This window comes from Orycteropus afer, unplaced genomic scaffold (genome assembly GCF_000298275.1).
Source record: "Orycteropus afer afer isolate SDZICR_OR568_19922 unplaced genomic scaffold, OryAfe1.0 scaffold00129, whole genome shotgun sequence".
Lineage (NCBI taxonomy): Eukaryota > Metazoa > Chordata > Mammalia > Tubulidentata > Orycteropodidae > Orycteropus > Orycteropus afer.
Window position 1 is genome coordinate 6,124,171 of NW_006921716.1, and position 15,404 is coordinate 6,139,574.

A 15,404-nucleotide genomic window follows, 5' to 3' on the forward strand; every position below is an offset into this window, starting at 1 on the left:
TGGGAAGAAAACTACAAATCACAGCCTCAAAGAAAAACGAGAAACCTTCACATCAAAATAAAAAATAGAACCAGCATAAATATTCAGCAAATACTAAAACAATAGCAATGAAGGAAGTGATAATACGATTCATAAACAAAATGAGCTCAGCATAGAAAATTATATGGAACAAAGAAATCGACACCACAAAAAAGCACGTAACAAAAATGACAGCAACAAATTGATATTTGCCAATAATTACATATTTGGCAAGAGACTTATCTCTAAGATTTATAGAAAACTCCAATGCCTCAACACCAAAGGAATTAACAATCCAATTGAAAAACGGGCAGAAGACATGAATAGACACTTCACCAAGGAGGATATTCAGGTGTCCAGCTAATACATGAAGAGATGCTCACAATCATTGGCCATCAGAGAAGTGTAAATCAAAACAACAATGAGATACTGTCTGACCCCAGCACTGATGGCAAGGTTCAACGAGACAGAAAACAACAAATGCTGGAGGGGATATGGAGAGATTGGGACTCTCAAACACTGCTGGTGGGACTATGAAGTGATACAAGCACTATGGAAAGCAATATGGCGATTCCTTAGAAATCTGGAATTGGAAATACCATTTGACCCAGCAATTCCATTAGTAGGTATATATCCTAGAGAGGTGAAAGCCAGGATAGGAACAGTTATGCGCACTCATGTTCATCGCAGCACTACTTACAATAGCCAAAAGATAGAAACAACCTATGTGCCCATCAGCAGAAGAATGGATGACCAAACTGTGGTACATATACATAATGGAATGCTATGCAGTGCTAAAGAATAATGTAGAGTCTGCAAAACACCGCATAATATGGATGAACTTGGAGGACATTATGCTGAGTGAAATAAGTCAATCACAGAAGGCCAAATATAGTATTAGTTTATTGTTCTAGAGGGTCAAAGAAAGGTTTATATAGAGGGAAACTGTTGGTTGCCAGGGGTGGCGGTAGAGGGGAGGGAACACTGAAAAAAAAATGCATTGACACATGTCACTTTAGTTTTGTATATTTCACTGTATGTAAATTATATTTCAATAAAGTGCATAAACAAAACAAAAAAAGAAACACAACTGATTTTTGTATATTAATCTTGTATTCTGCAATTTTGCCAAATTTACTAACTAGTTCTAGAAGCTTTGTTGTAGATTCTTTTGGGTTTTCTACAATCATGTTCATGTTGTCTGCAAATGAAGACTACTTCATGTTTTCTTTTTCTTTTTCAATCTGTATGTCTTTTTTCTCTTTTTCTTGCCTTATTACTGTGTCTAGGACCTCCAGTGCAATGCTGAATAGACCTCCAGTGCAAAGTGGTGAAAGTGACATCCCTGGACATTTATGACTTATTCCTGATCTTAGGTAGAAAATATTGAGTCTTTCACTGCTGAGTTTGATGTTCTAGGTTTTTTTTTTTTTTCCCCTTGCAGACACCCTTACCTCTGGTGGCATAGTGCCTAAGGCATTTGACTGCTAACCAGAAGGCTGGTGGTTCAAACCCTCCAGCCACTCCTCAGAAGGAAGGCTGGGCAATCTACTTTCATAGTGATACCGCCTTGGAAACCCAAGGAGGGGTCGCTATGAGTCGGATCTGACTCGATGGCAGTGCGTTGCCCCTGATCTGGTTGAGGAAGTTCACTTCTACTCCCAGTTAACTGAAATGTTTATCATGCATGGGCACTGAATTCTGTCAAATACTTTCTGTATTTAATCATAGGATTATTTTTTTTCCTTTTTTATTATGATGAATTACATTGATTCATTTTTCAGATATGAAACTAACCTTACCTTCCCAGGATCAATTCTACTTGGGTCATGATGTATTATATTTTGAAATATATATATATTTTTGCATTTGATTTGCTAAACTTTGGTTAGAGATTCTTGCATCTATGTTCATGAAGGATATAGATCTGTAGTTTTCTTTTCTTGTGATGCATTTGGTTTTGGTACTTCATGTTTCTTTTCTGTTATTATCATGAGGTGGAAGAGACTGGGAAATCAGGTAGAATGGGATATGTCTGCTCATGTTTGATAATAACTTAAAAAATTACATCAGTGATTCATTGTAAAGTGAACAGCACAGTCTCTTCCACAGGTCTTTTTAACTAATCTGCTTCTGGGAGAAGCTTGGTATTTAATGAAATAAAATAGTGGTCAATAGGACCAATCCCACGAAGCATTAAATGTATGGCTTTGCTTTTGCTTTGGGTTCAGTCAAACCACAAGGATTTGCCCTCTACCTCCCCAGGTATCCCCTATAATCAGATAATATTTAGGATAATTAGCATGCACACTATAGTTCTTCAACTGTATTTCATAATAACTGTTCTCACTTTTTATCATGTGAGAATGTGTCAATTTGTTGAAGGGAAAATAATTTGTCAATAAATACTGGGGAGGGGGAAGGGGAGCTGGCTTAATAGAGTCACCAACTGAAAATAAAATAATGTACATAACCATAAAATGTGACTTGTGTTTCCATCTTCATTTTCTATATCCTTTTCTCTTACTCTAGGAGTACAACTAAGAAGATTTTTATACTTAAACAAAGGCTATTTTCTTACCTAGAAAAAGCACATCATGCAAAATTTTTGTGTTGCTTTCTTGTTAGAAGAATCATTAAGCTATGTTTCAGAATATATTCAGAAAAAGAACAGCAAAGCATATGAAAATGTGAAAATAAAAACAAAAAGGTCCTGAATAAAAAAAACCTCACTCTCTTCCCTAACCTCTTACTTTCGAAGTTACTAAACTACTAAAATAGAATATTTTTATTATTAATAAAACATTTGCTACACTAATTTTTGTGTGTATTGTGAGCTTGATTTTTAAGTTGTTGTTGTTGTTGTTTGCCGTCGAGTCGGACCCGACTCATAGCGACCCCTCTTTGGGTTCCCGAGGCAGTATCACTACGGAAGTAGGATTGCCCAACCTTCCTTCCGAGGAGTGGCTGGTGGGTTTGAACCGCCAGTCTTCTGGTGAGCAGTCAAGTGCCTTAGGCACTATGCTACCAGAGCTCCCTGATTTTTAAGTAGTTTGGGTTAAACAGTAACAAAACTTTTGGTCTTCAGTGACTCTCTAGCAGCCTACCCCAACTGGGTTTGGCCAGAGAATTAAGCCCTACGGAAAACTACTTGAGTGACTTTTTTCTTAATTCTCCTAAGGATGATAAGACCTTAGTTCAATAAATACAATGTATCTTATAACATTAGGGCATAATTTCTAGCAGAATCCTGTTGAGAAGGACTGCATGGTAATTCTTTTTAAATGATGTAGGTTGTGCCACAATAAGAGTACCTGTAAACTGTACTATATAAATTATATACATACATCACAATTATAAATTGTCACGGATACATGACTAGAAAAAAAATAATTCCCCAAATACAAAACCATCTTCATCAGTATAGTTATCTTAGTGAATAAATGCATTTGGCCAACTGAAGACAAATTTTGAGTTCAGGGGCTTTATTTTATATCAGAAACCTGACTTCGCAGATGTTCAGGACATGTGTTAATTTATGTTAAGTGAGTAAATCTCTGCTGCTACCCATCCTGGAGCTGCAATGTGAAAAGTAGCGTGATTAACAAGTACTGACATTAATTCAGAGCATCTGTCCCTTTGACTTTCACTTTAGGACACACATTCCCAGCCACTGTATTTTCTCTGGTCCTGGTGTCGGTAGCAGACACATGTTGTTTCTCAACCTATTACTCACTGCTCTTTTCCACCTCCAGTTTTTCCTTCCTGACAGAGTTCTATTTAGTTCAGATATCCACTCTGATATTTTCAGCGTACATTGGACATGGTCCCAAGCCCAGGCAGATCTCAGTACTAGCTTCATGGGTGTGTGACGAGAGCAGTCACTCAGGCATCATGCACAGAAAGGCCCTTGCTTGGAGTTTAATGTGCTGTGGTCACTGTCTTGACATTTTAAATTTTATATTTGTATTTGTGTTTTGTAAATGAAATCTGAAGGGATAATGGAGGATGTGCCCAGGGCTTAGAGCCTCAACTCACACACAGCCTCCCCTGTCCAGGAGGGGTTCTCAGACATCTGCTCCCCAACACCTGCACCCTGCCCAGCTCCTCCTTTCCATACAAGACTACTGCCATTCTCTGCTCAAGAAGGAAACCGGGTTGCATCAGTAGGAGAAAGCACACCACTCCACTGTCATTGTCCATCGCCAGTGGGGTCACAGGTATGGGGTCAGAGCTGGGCAAGCGCTCAGTGAGTCTCAGGACAAGGCAAGGAGGTGGCCCTTCCTGTCCCGAGCTGATAAAGTCATAGTGTATTCTGCCGGTGAATCGAGAGAAGCCTCCTGTCTGTACTTCATCCTGGTACCTCTCTGTGTTCTGACATGGTTGCAATCCTTTGGATTGGGATGGTGGGTCCACAAAGAAAGTAAGATTAACTTTCCTGCTCCTGGGTTGGCCTACATTTTCATTTTGCACTGGACCTTGAAAATTATCTACCCAGCCCTGGAAGATCTTGCTAAATCTAAATCAACATGGTATTCTCTCCCCTTGTCAATGGCTGCTTTAAATCTGGGCATGTGATGAAATTCTGGCCAAAAAGAGATGAAAAACTATCTCTTCAGGCAACATTTTCTTACTTTTAAAGAGTTAAGAGTTTTCTTATTCTTAAAAAGAAACAGGAAAGAGATGCCTTCTTTTCTTCATCTATAAATTATCAATTCTGGATGTGATGGCTAAATAATTACTACTATTTTGCAACCTTGAAGGGATCAAGCCTGTGTACAGAGCCAATATAAGGAGGAGTGTCAGTCTAGCCTACAGAATTACAAGAGGAGGATCCAGGGCTCTTATCACAATACAATTACAGCTGTCTTACCTCTGAATTCCTTGTTACGTGAGTTAATACATTTTCTTATTGTTTATGACAGTTAAGGTTAATTGAAGCTGAAAGTATCCTAAATGCTCAAACATATGACACTGTACTTCTGTTACAGTAATATAGGACCTATATTAGCAGCTTTGGAAAATAATTGTCCATTGCTTGGCGATGTCCCCAGCACCCATTGCCCAAGTGAGTTTTATGAATTACATAGTTTTAATGTAAGTAAAACTACTCAAAAATATACCCTTTCCAAAATATGGTAAAACATTTTCAGTGATTTTCATGATCATTCATAGATTGATTAAAAAAAAAAAAAGTTTATGTCAAGTCAATTCCGACTCATGGTGACCTTGTGAGTGTCACAGTAGAACTGAGACTTACAGTGGCTAATTTTTCAGAAGTAGAGCACCAGGTCTTCTTTCCAAGGTGCCTCTGGGTGGACTCAAACTGCCAACTTTTTGGTTAGCAGCTGAGCACATTAACTGTTTGTAGCTCTGGTAGCTTAGTGCCTAAGGCACTTGACTGCTAACCAGAAAGTTGGCTGTTCAAACTCACCAGCCACTCCTCGGAAGGAAGATTGGGCAATCTACTTCCGTAAAGATACTGCCTCAGAAACCCAAGGAGGGGTCACTATGAGTCAGAAACAACTCGACAGCACATAACAACAACAACCACAACCACCCAGGGAGTCCGAATAAAGAGATAGATATACACACATACATACACAATTTTATTCATATTGAGTGAGTGAGATGAACTTCCACAGGGTATTAGTAAGAACTTCCATGGGATACTAGAAAGAAAACTAAGTTTCTTGTAGGCCTATTTTTTTTCTCTTTTGATCCCATCCTTAGAAAATCAAGGTCATCATCATTGAGGTGCATAAATGGAAAATAAAAAAAACTTATTTCTACTGGGAATAGAAATGTGACTGTATTCTGTATTTGGGAAAAGAATGGCATTAAATAGTTCTCATATAGACATAGAATGTTCTTCCTAGGGGAGCATTTTGATATCAAGATGCGTGCCCCCAAATGAGCTGGAACCTGGGATCTCCATGAAGCAAAATAGCCATTATAGAAAGGCTAGCAGAACCAACCCATTTTCCCTAATGGAGCTCTTCCTTCCTCCTTGCATCAGAGTCCTTAATAGACAGGGAAGAGTCTATACCTATCAGAGTTCCTTACTTCTCGTGGGTAGTTAATTTCTCTGCTGCAGGTAATCAGCTGCTCAATATGCTGATCGGGCCTTTCTTGAGAGTTGCTTAGTTCAGCAAAGCAAAATGATCTATTTCTGGATAATAATAATGAGACAACCTGTGGTAGCTAAGTTTTGTGTCAATTTGGCTGGGCCTGGTTGAGTGGATAGACTCAACTAGACATAGTATTCCCCATAATGAGACTGGCAATCAACTCCATGGTAGAATCTACTGTGAGCAGCTGATTTAGCTGCCTTAGGGATGTGGTCTGCTTCCTGTATATAAGGAGAAGCCTTGGGGAACTGTCTCTAGCTCATGGCATGCTTGAACCTCACTGTGTTGTTGTTCAGCAGCCTGCCATGCTCTGCCAACCTTGGAACGTTCAGTGGACTTGAGTTAATGGCCTTCTGTGTGGTTTCGTAACATTGGGACTGTGCCTTTCTACTTGTCAAACTTGGGCTTGTCAGCCGCGGCAGCCAGCAGCTGTCTGAGTGAAGAAAAGCCTGTAGCTTCAGTGGGCCGGGAGCAGGAGGCAGAGCTGAAGGCCAAGGTTGAGAGCCTTCACCCAGAGGTGGCAGAGCCTGGCACTTTGAACTCGGACTTCTAGCCTCCAAAAGCTGTAAGAGAATAAACTCCTGTTTGTTCAAACCATCTCATTTGTGGTATATTCTTGTCAGAGCAGTACTAGGTAACCAGAACATGACTAGATGGTAAAATTTACAATTTGATAAATTCGTATTAGGCAAAATATCCAGCAGGTCAAGGACAAAAATTTCATCAGATTTTGGGAGAAATCATGGTCTCTTGAAAATAAAACAAAAAAAAACAAAAAACAGAACTAGTTAAAACGTATGTTTATAGCTTTCTTAGAAATAACTTTTGGTAGTGAGAAAATTAAACATTCTTTAGAAGCCATGGAGCTGAAGTCAGTGCACTGACTAACAGAGCAGCTGTCAGTACAGAGAGGGTTCCTATCCTCATCCTGTTCTGACCTCAGCACTGAGCCTGAGAACCTGTCAGAAAGGTACTCTCACAGTGGAAGACATCAAGCAGCAGCTGCTTGAGCTCAGCAGGCTGCAGCCGTTTTCCCTGTCTTTTAAAAAAAATCATGCCACTCTGGTTGCATATTTCATGATACAAGGGATATGTACAGCTCTCCTTGTTGCTGCACAGGGAGGACAGTGAGCTTTTTACATGAGTACATGGCTGTCAAGGATTGGGTCTAACACAATCTCCTCAGGGTTTGGAACTGAATCTATAGCTATGTTTGGATACATATAGTAACAGTTAGTTATTGCTAGAGAATACAATTAATTGTAATATTAACTTCATTATTCCAGGATGCTAACAGTCATTGATACCATTTATACAAACTGAAAAATGACTAAATTTCTTTTAGGACAACTAAGGCAATGAAATATGAAACAAAGGTTAGGAGAAAGAAAGTAAACCATACACACACACACACACACACACACATATATACACACACACACATACATAAAGGAGCCCTGGCAGTGCAACTGCTAAGCACTCAGCTGCTAATAATTATAATAAAAAAGGATGGCAGTTTGAACTTAGCAGCTGCTTCACAAGAAAAAAGACTTGGCTATGCGCTCCTGTAAAGACTGTAGTCCAGGAAAACCTATGGGGCAGTTCTACTCTGTCTAATAGGGTTGGTATAAGTCAGAACTGACTTGGCACATGTGGTAGTTAAGTTTGTGTATCAACTTGGCTGGGCAGCTGGAGGTAGTTATTCCCCATGATGAGACAGGTATTCCATGGTGGAATCTACTTTGAGCAGCTGAGTAAGCTGCCTTAGGGATGTGGTCTCCTTCCTGTATATAAGGAGAAGCTTTGGGGAATGGTCTCTAGCTTTAGGGAACAGCACGTTTGAACCCTACATGTAGCCGTGTCATTGTTCAGCAGCCTGCCATGTCTACCAACCTTGAGACTCTCAATGGGCTTGAATTAATGGCCTGCCATGTGGTTTGGTAACATCGGGGCTGTGCCTTTTTACTTGTCAACCTTGGGCTTGTCAGCCTCAGCAGCCAGCAGCTGAGTGAAGGAAAGCCTCTAGGTTCAGTGGGCCAGGAGCAGGAGGCAGAGCTGAAGCCTAAGGTTGAGGGGCTTTCACCCAGCCCCTAGAGCCTGGCACTTTTAACTCAGACTCAAAACCTCCAAACTGTAAGACAATAAACTCCTGTTTCTTCAAGCCATCCCATTTGTGGTATGTATTCCTATCAGAGTGGCACTAGGTGACCAAAATAGCATACAATATATATACATATGCATGTATATAAGGGTAGATGTACAGACACATGTCAAAGAAGCATTAATACAGACATACTAATACTTTAATTTTATGACAGTCATTTGTGTATAGTACTATGCTGGGCAATGCTGCCCCAATAATTCTAACTGTTTCTCTCTGTCCTCCCCTTTTATATTCAGAGGGGGGCAGAGGGGAAATTTGTGATGAAGAATTATGAAATGAGTGTACTTGTGAATTCTTCTTGATACAACCACACAAACCCCCTACAGTGCCTGAGCTGGAGTGGCTGTTCCATGGGGCTGGTTCCGTTTCCCTGCTGTGTCTCTAGAAGTGGTCATTCCTATTACACTGCAGGCAGCACTGCTATTAACAGCATTGCTCTGCAGCTGTGCTACTGCTTCTTTACTGCTTCTTGCTAAGAATGGTACCACCAACTTTTCTATTTTGTGAGTGGAAGCCCTAAAACCTCCAAACTATGCTGGGCATCTATCAGGCTGGGTTAAAACCATTTCTCCCATCAAGGGTGGGAGGATACAGATTCCTAGTTCCAGGCACTATAAGGGATTCAGGAACATACACTATCTCTATAGTCTCATGAGGACTGAGTTTATAACCCTAAACCTTGATCAAGACTTGACTCATGCAACTACTGACCACTCTGAATAGAGACATAATAGAAGGTCTCTGATAGGAGAAAAATGTAGAACAAAACTCAAATTCATTAAAAAAAAAACAAAAAAAAAAACCAGACTTACTAGACTGATGAAGACTGAAGGCACCCCTGAGAGTATTGTTCTAAGACACCCTTTTAACCAGGAATTGAAGCCACTCCTAGAGGTCACCTTTCAGCCAAATAACAAATTGGTTTGTTATTATATATTATACCTGTGAGGAATGTGCTCCTTAGAACAATCAACTGTACTAGACCAAATGGGCAACACCCCAAAACAAGAAAAGGCAAAGAGGGACAGGGAAACTAGAGGGATAGAAACAAGGAAGGCAGGGTGGAACTGGACAGGGTGCTGCCACACTGTGAGGTTAGCAACGAATATCAAAGGACAATCTGTGTATAAATTTTTGCATGGGAAACTAATATACTGTGTAAACTTTCACCTAAAACACAATAAAATTTTAAAAAACAAAAACACTTGAATCTTTCATGTGTGATTGGCAGCTTCCCTTACTGTACCACCTCAGCTGAATTTTCCCATCTGGACATCTACAGAAAAGATTCCTTTTGCTTTTATTTTTCTATCCTTTGCTACACTTGATTTTAATTAAAAGCCAAACCAATTGTGTCTGTGTGTGTGTGAGAGAGAGAGAGTATAATAAAAACAGGAGAAAAAAATTTTTTAAAAAAGGTGCTTGATTTACTCACAAATAGTAATCACATGAAATGTGAAAATAACTATTCCAATAAAAAGCCAAGGATTGGCAGACCAAATAGGAAAATAAATCTCAATTAAATTCTATGACAAGAGTCATATTTTAGATAAATTTAAGACACAGAAAGTTTAAAAGCAAATAAGACAATACATACTGTATATAAACACTAACTAAAATTTCTGTAACTACATTAATGAGAGACAAAGTAGACATCAAACCATGAAACATTAGTAGAGGTATTTGAAAAGGAATATTTCAAAATGACAAATGGATCAATTCTACTAGGAAGATAAAAATCATTCTACATTTTTATGCACCTGTGGTAGTTAAGGCTGTTATCAATTTGGCTGGGCCTGGTTGAGTGGTTGGGCAGCTGGTGGTAGTTATTTCCCATAGTGAGGCTGAGGTTGGGAATTAACTCCATGGTGGAATCTATTGGAGCAGTTGAGTAGCTGCTTTAGGGATGTGGTCTGCTTCCTGTATATAAGAAACAGCTTTAGGAATGGTCTCTAGCCTTTTGGCATGCTTGAACCCTGCATGTGGCCAAGTCATTGTTCAACAGCCTGCCATGCCCTGCCAATCTTGGGACTTCATCTGGACTTGAATTAGTTGGCCTGCCATGCTGTTTGGTAACACTGGGACTGTGCCTTTTTACCTGTCAACCTTGTACTTGTCAGCCTCAGCAGTCAGTAGCTGTCTGAGTAAAGAAAATCCTCTAGCTTCTATGGGCTGAGAGCAAGAGGCAGAGCTGAAGCCCAAGGTTGTGGGGCCTTCACCCAGCCCCTAGAGCCTGGCACTTTGAACTTGGGAGTTCAAGCTTCCAAAATTATAAGAGAATAAACTCCTGTTTGTTCAAGCCATTCCATTTGTGTTATATTCCTCTCAGAGTAGCACTAGGTAACCAAAACAGCACCTTATAGCCTCAAAATATGTAAAAAAAAACTGATACAACTTTAAAAAGAAATGGTCAAATACACAATCACAGTGGATGATTTGATAACTAACAATAAATTAAACTTTCCTATAGGATCACTGGGAGCTCTGGTAGCATAGTGCCTAAGGCACTTGACTGCTAACCAGGAGGCTGGTGGTTGAAACCCACCAGCCACTCCTCGGAAGGAAGGTTGGGCAATCCTACTTCCGTATTGATAACTGCCTCGGAAACCCAAGGAGGGGTCGCTAGGAGTCGGGGCCGACTCTATGGCAAATAACAACAACAACAACATAGGATCACTATGAGTCAGAAATGACTCCATGACAGTGGTTTTTTTTGTATATATATTCAGCAGAAATGTGTATACAGGTACATTGAAAGGCATGTCCAAGAACATTAATAGCAATAATAGTCAAAATAAGAAATCATGTATTCATCAAAAATAAAACAGATAACTTGTGGTATACTCATACAGTGACAAAAAAAATATACCACTGTCACACGCAGCAATTTGGCTAAATCTTACCAAGTTGAATAAAAAGAAACCAGACACAATATCAATTGTACAATTTTATTTAAATAAAGTTAAGAACTGTCAAAATGGATAGGAACACCCTTTTCAAAGGAGAGAGTGATTGGGATGGGGCACATAGGAGGTGGCCTGGGAACTAATGATTTCCTACTTCTTGACCTAGGTGGTGGTTACATTTGTTTCCTTTGGATTAATTTACTGAGATGTACACTTAGGATTTATGCACACTTTTATATGTACAGTATACTCCAAAGCTATAAATCTTCCCAGAAGCAGATTGCCATGGAATCTTTTTCCCACAGAGCTGCTAGTGGGTTTGAGCTGCTGACTACTGGTTAGCAGCTGAGTACTTAACCACTATGCCACCAGGGCATCCAGGCATGGCAAGTGATGCTAATTACCAGCTGGAACCTCAGCTGGGGCTGTCAACCATACACCTACATGGGCCACACATGTGGCCTTTCCATGTGGTCTGGGCTCCCTCAAGCATGACAGTAGATTCTAAAAGAGAAAGAGCAAGGCAGAGGCTATATGGCCTTATGATTCACCTCAGAAATCATGTCACTTCCTCCAGTCACTACTACCACATTGTATTTGTTAAACATGAGTCACTAAAGCCTACATTGAAAATGAAGGACTCCACCTCTAGATGGGAGGAGCATCAACTAATTTGTGGACATATTTTAAAATCACCACAGTCTGACTCTGGTCACCAATTATTTACATTTCTCCCACAAGCAAAATACACTCTTTCCCTCTTCCCAAGATTTCCAGAAAGTCTCATCTATTATATCATCAAGCTACAAGGCTCAAGATCCAGGATCTCAGCTAAATCAGGCCCAGGTGCAGTTGAAGCTCCTCAAGTGTAGTTACATGGGAACAGAACCTTGATAACTATTCCTTTCGAAAAGAAGACCTAGGAATTAAAAGACAGATTGTATGCTCCTACACACACACCCAACATACAGTGGTGGGACAAGTACTGATAACTGCTACAGATATTCCTGTTCAAGAAAAGGCATGAATGGGAGGGATAAGACAGATGCTGGTCCCTATGAAATCCAGTCAGGGACATGTGGCCAGTTGCTTGATTATAGAGCTGAGTCCTACTATCTGGGAATGATTCCCCAGGGCTCTTTTCTCTGCCCACTGGATTCTTGGTTCCATTCTCTGAATTATCCTTCCTTTTCCATAAAATGTAAGGAGCTATGGTAGCACAGTGACTAAGGCATCTGACTGCTAACTGGCAGTTCAAACCTACCAGCCGCTCCATGGAAGCAAGACTGGGCAATCTATTTACATAAAGATTTACCACCTTGGAAATCCAACAGGGGTCACTATAAGTCAAGATTAACTACATGGCAATGGGTTTGGTTTGGTTTTGGTTTTCTATAAAATGTACTCTGTATTTGCAGCTGAGTAGTTTTCTCAGTGTGCTTCCTCCTCAAAAATAAGGGATCTGAATACTTGTTTTTATTTTTGACTCTCTGTCCCTTTCAGTCCAAGCTGGCAATGTTTCCTCCACTAATTCTCTTAAACACTTTGTGGGTTTTCTACGACTCATATTGGGTTGACTCAATTAGAACAAAGCTGTACACACAAATCATGTTGAGATAAACCCTTCTCTCCTTTATCTTTAAAACTGTGTGGAATAATGCCTTTAAGATTATTAGAAAGATTATTTGATCTCTATTTAATGAAAGAAGATATGTGAAGTACACCACTAAGATCTTTGGTGGGTCCTTTGTCTGTCTGAAAGGTCCATTGAGGAAGCTCTGGTGGTGCTGTGTGGTTAAAGCACTGGGCTGCTAACCTAAAAAAGGTGGCAGTTCAAACCTATCAGGTGCTCCACAGGAGGAAGATGAGGCAGTCTGCTTCTGTAAAAACTTACAGCTTTGGAAACCTATGGGGGCAGTTCTACTCTGTCCCACAGGATCACTATGAATCAGAATGAACTTAATGGCAGGAGGTTTGGTTTCATTTAATGGGACACCACCTTATATCATTTTGAAGTCTTGACAAAGTGTTTTACACTGACATCCTTGACTTCATCTTTAGACCTTTGTTGTCATTGTTTTGGTTCCCACTGAGTCAATGTGTATAGGGCATAACTGTTCCATAAGGTTTTCTTGGCTACAATGTTAACGGAAGCAAACTGCCAGGCCTTCTCTTTCACAGTACCACTGGGTGGGTTAGAAGTGCTAAATTTTAGGTTAGCAGTTGAGTGCAAAGCATTGTGGTACCTGTTTGTTGTTGTTATGTGCCATCCAGTCACACCCGACTCATACTGACCCCTCCCCTTGGGTTTCTGAGGCAGTATCACTACGGAAGTAGATTGCCCAACCTTTCTTCCAAGGAGTGGCTGGGGAGTTTGAACCACCAGCCTTCTGGTTAGCAGTCAAGTGCCTTAGGCACTATGCTACCAGAGCTCCTAGGCACCTTTAATGCATTAGGAAGACATGAGAATTGTAATTAAATATGCCCAACAGCATAGTTACAATACAGTACAACACAGGAATCAAATTGAAGATACTCTTCCAGTGGTTAAAACTGGGGCATAATAATGGAAATAAATATTGCAATAGAGCAAAACACACCAAAGAGCTTTAAAGCAATAAATTCATAATGATACTTTGGAAAAAAAACAAAACAAAACTAATTGGTCATCATTAGAGAACAGTGGACAACCAGCTTCTCATTTTGAAAATTAGTAAATAAAAGCAAATAATCAATCATTTGTCCTGCCTTTGCTGTCAGAATGTACCACAGGAAAGCCAAAGAGTTTACTAGGGCAAGTTTAATCAGTATTTCAGCTAATAAATGTAGAAGAAATTATGTAATTAGAATATCACCATAGGGAATTTCTAATGGTCTCTATGTCTACGAATCCACAGCAATGTCAAGAGACATTCTGTGTATTCTATGGAGGGTTAAAAGGAGAGGGAGGGAAAGAGAGAAAAAATGCCATCAGTAAAATCCAGATTACAGAAAACACTTTAAGACAAATAACACAGTTTCAAGGACTACATGAGTCAAAGAAATAATACAAGATTGTCTAAGAATGAATGACAATATAAATGAGCAATATACATTTCAGAGACAATAATGATATACACTTTAATAGCTGAACCCATACAATAGATTTTAAAATGAAATTCTTCCCTCTTGTTCTTTGTGAGTTTATGATAATCAGAGCACACAGGAATTATGTTATTTTTAACTGCAGCAAAGATTATTGAAAAGATGGCATTCTACTGTTTACTTGACTTTACGAAACAGTAAATGCACTTCAAAATACTGTTACTAGTTTTCTTATGGCAGGGAAATAGTGCTACGCTGAGTAATGCTTCAAACAATGGCTCAGACTGAGCTCTGAAGACCTGTTATACAGAAGCTATAAAATATGCATAAAAATAGAATTGTTATTTCCAGGGAAATATTTCACTATATTTTTAATAGTTACATAAAAATGGCCTTTTCTAACTAAGAAGAATGTAATGAAGCTTTGAAAAATAACCACAAGATTTAAAGTTACATTTTTGTTATATATACATGGTTTTTTAAAGCTGGATTTCATTGTAAAAGATTAAACAGTATAATTAAATAAAAGAGACTGAAGGAGGTTTCTAACACAAAGAATTTCTACTATCTGAAATAGTGCCCAAAAAACTTTTCAGTGGATAGAAATCCAAGCACATTTACAATATGGGTTTTTAGTATGAAAGAGATATTACCATAAAAGCAGTAGTCTTAAACACCTGAACTAGAATATCTGAATAGCAAATCTATTTATTTTAGCTAACCAAACAGGTCGACAATATGGAATTACAATCCTTGATTGCCCCGATTGGTACACTTCACAAAACTAGTGAATATATTTTTTTTAATAATAAATTTCCAAAAATAAATAATACATTTATTTCAAAGGCTGGTAATCTTATGATCCAATTTTAATTTTATCAGTAATAATAATAAAGCTATAGTACTTTCCTTTCTTGAAAAAGGCAGCTAAAGACTGACTGACTGAAACTCAAGACTGCCAAATTTCCATGCGGATAATCCCCAAACCTCAAGTAATCTTGACAACATCCTGTTTTACAGGGAATACTGCTCTCCACACAGTGCAGGCTCAAAGAGATGACAAGGCTCTACTCAGTTTAAACTCGCCTCTCCTTGAGAGGA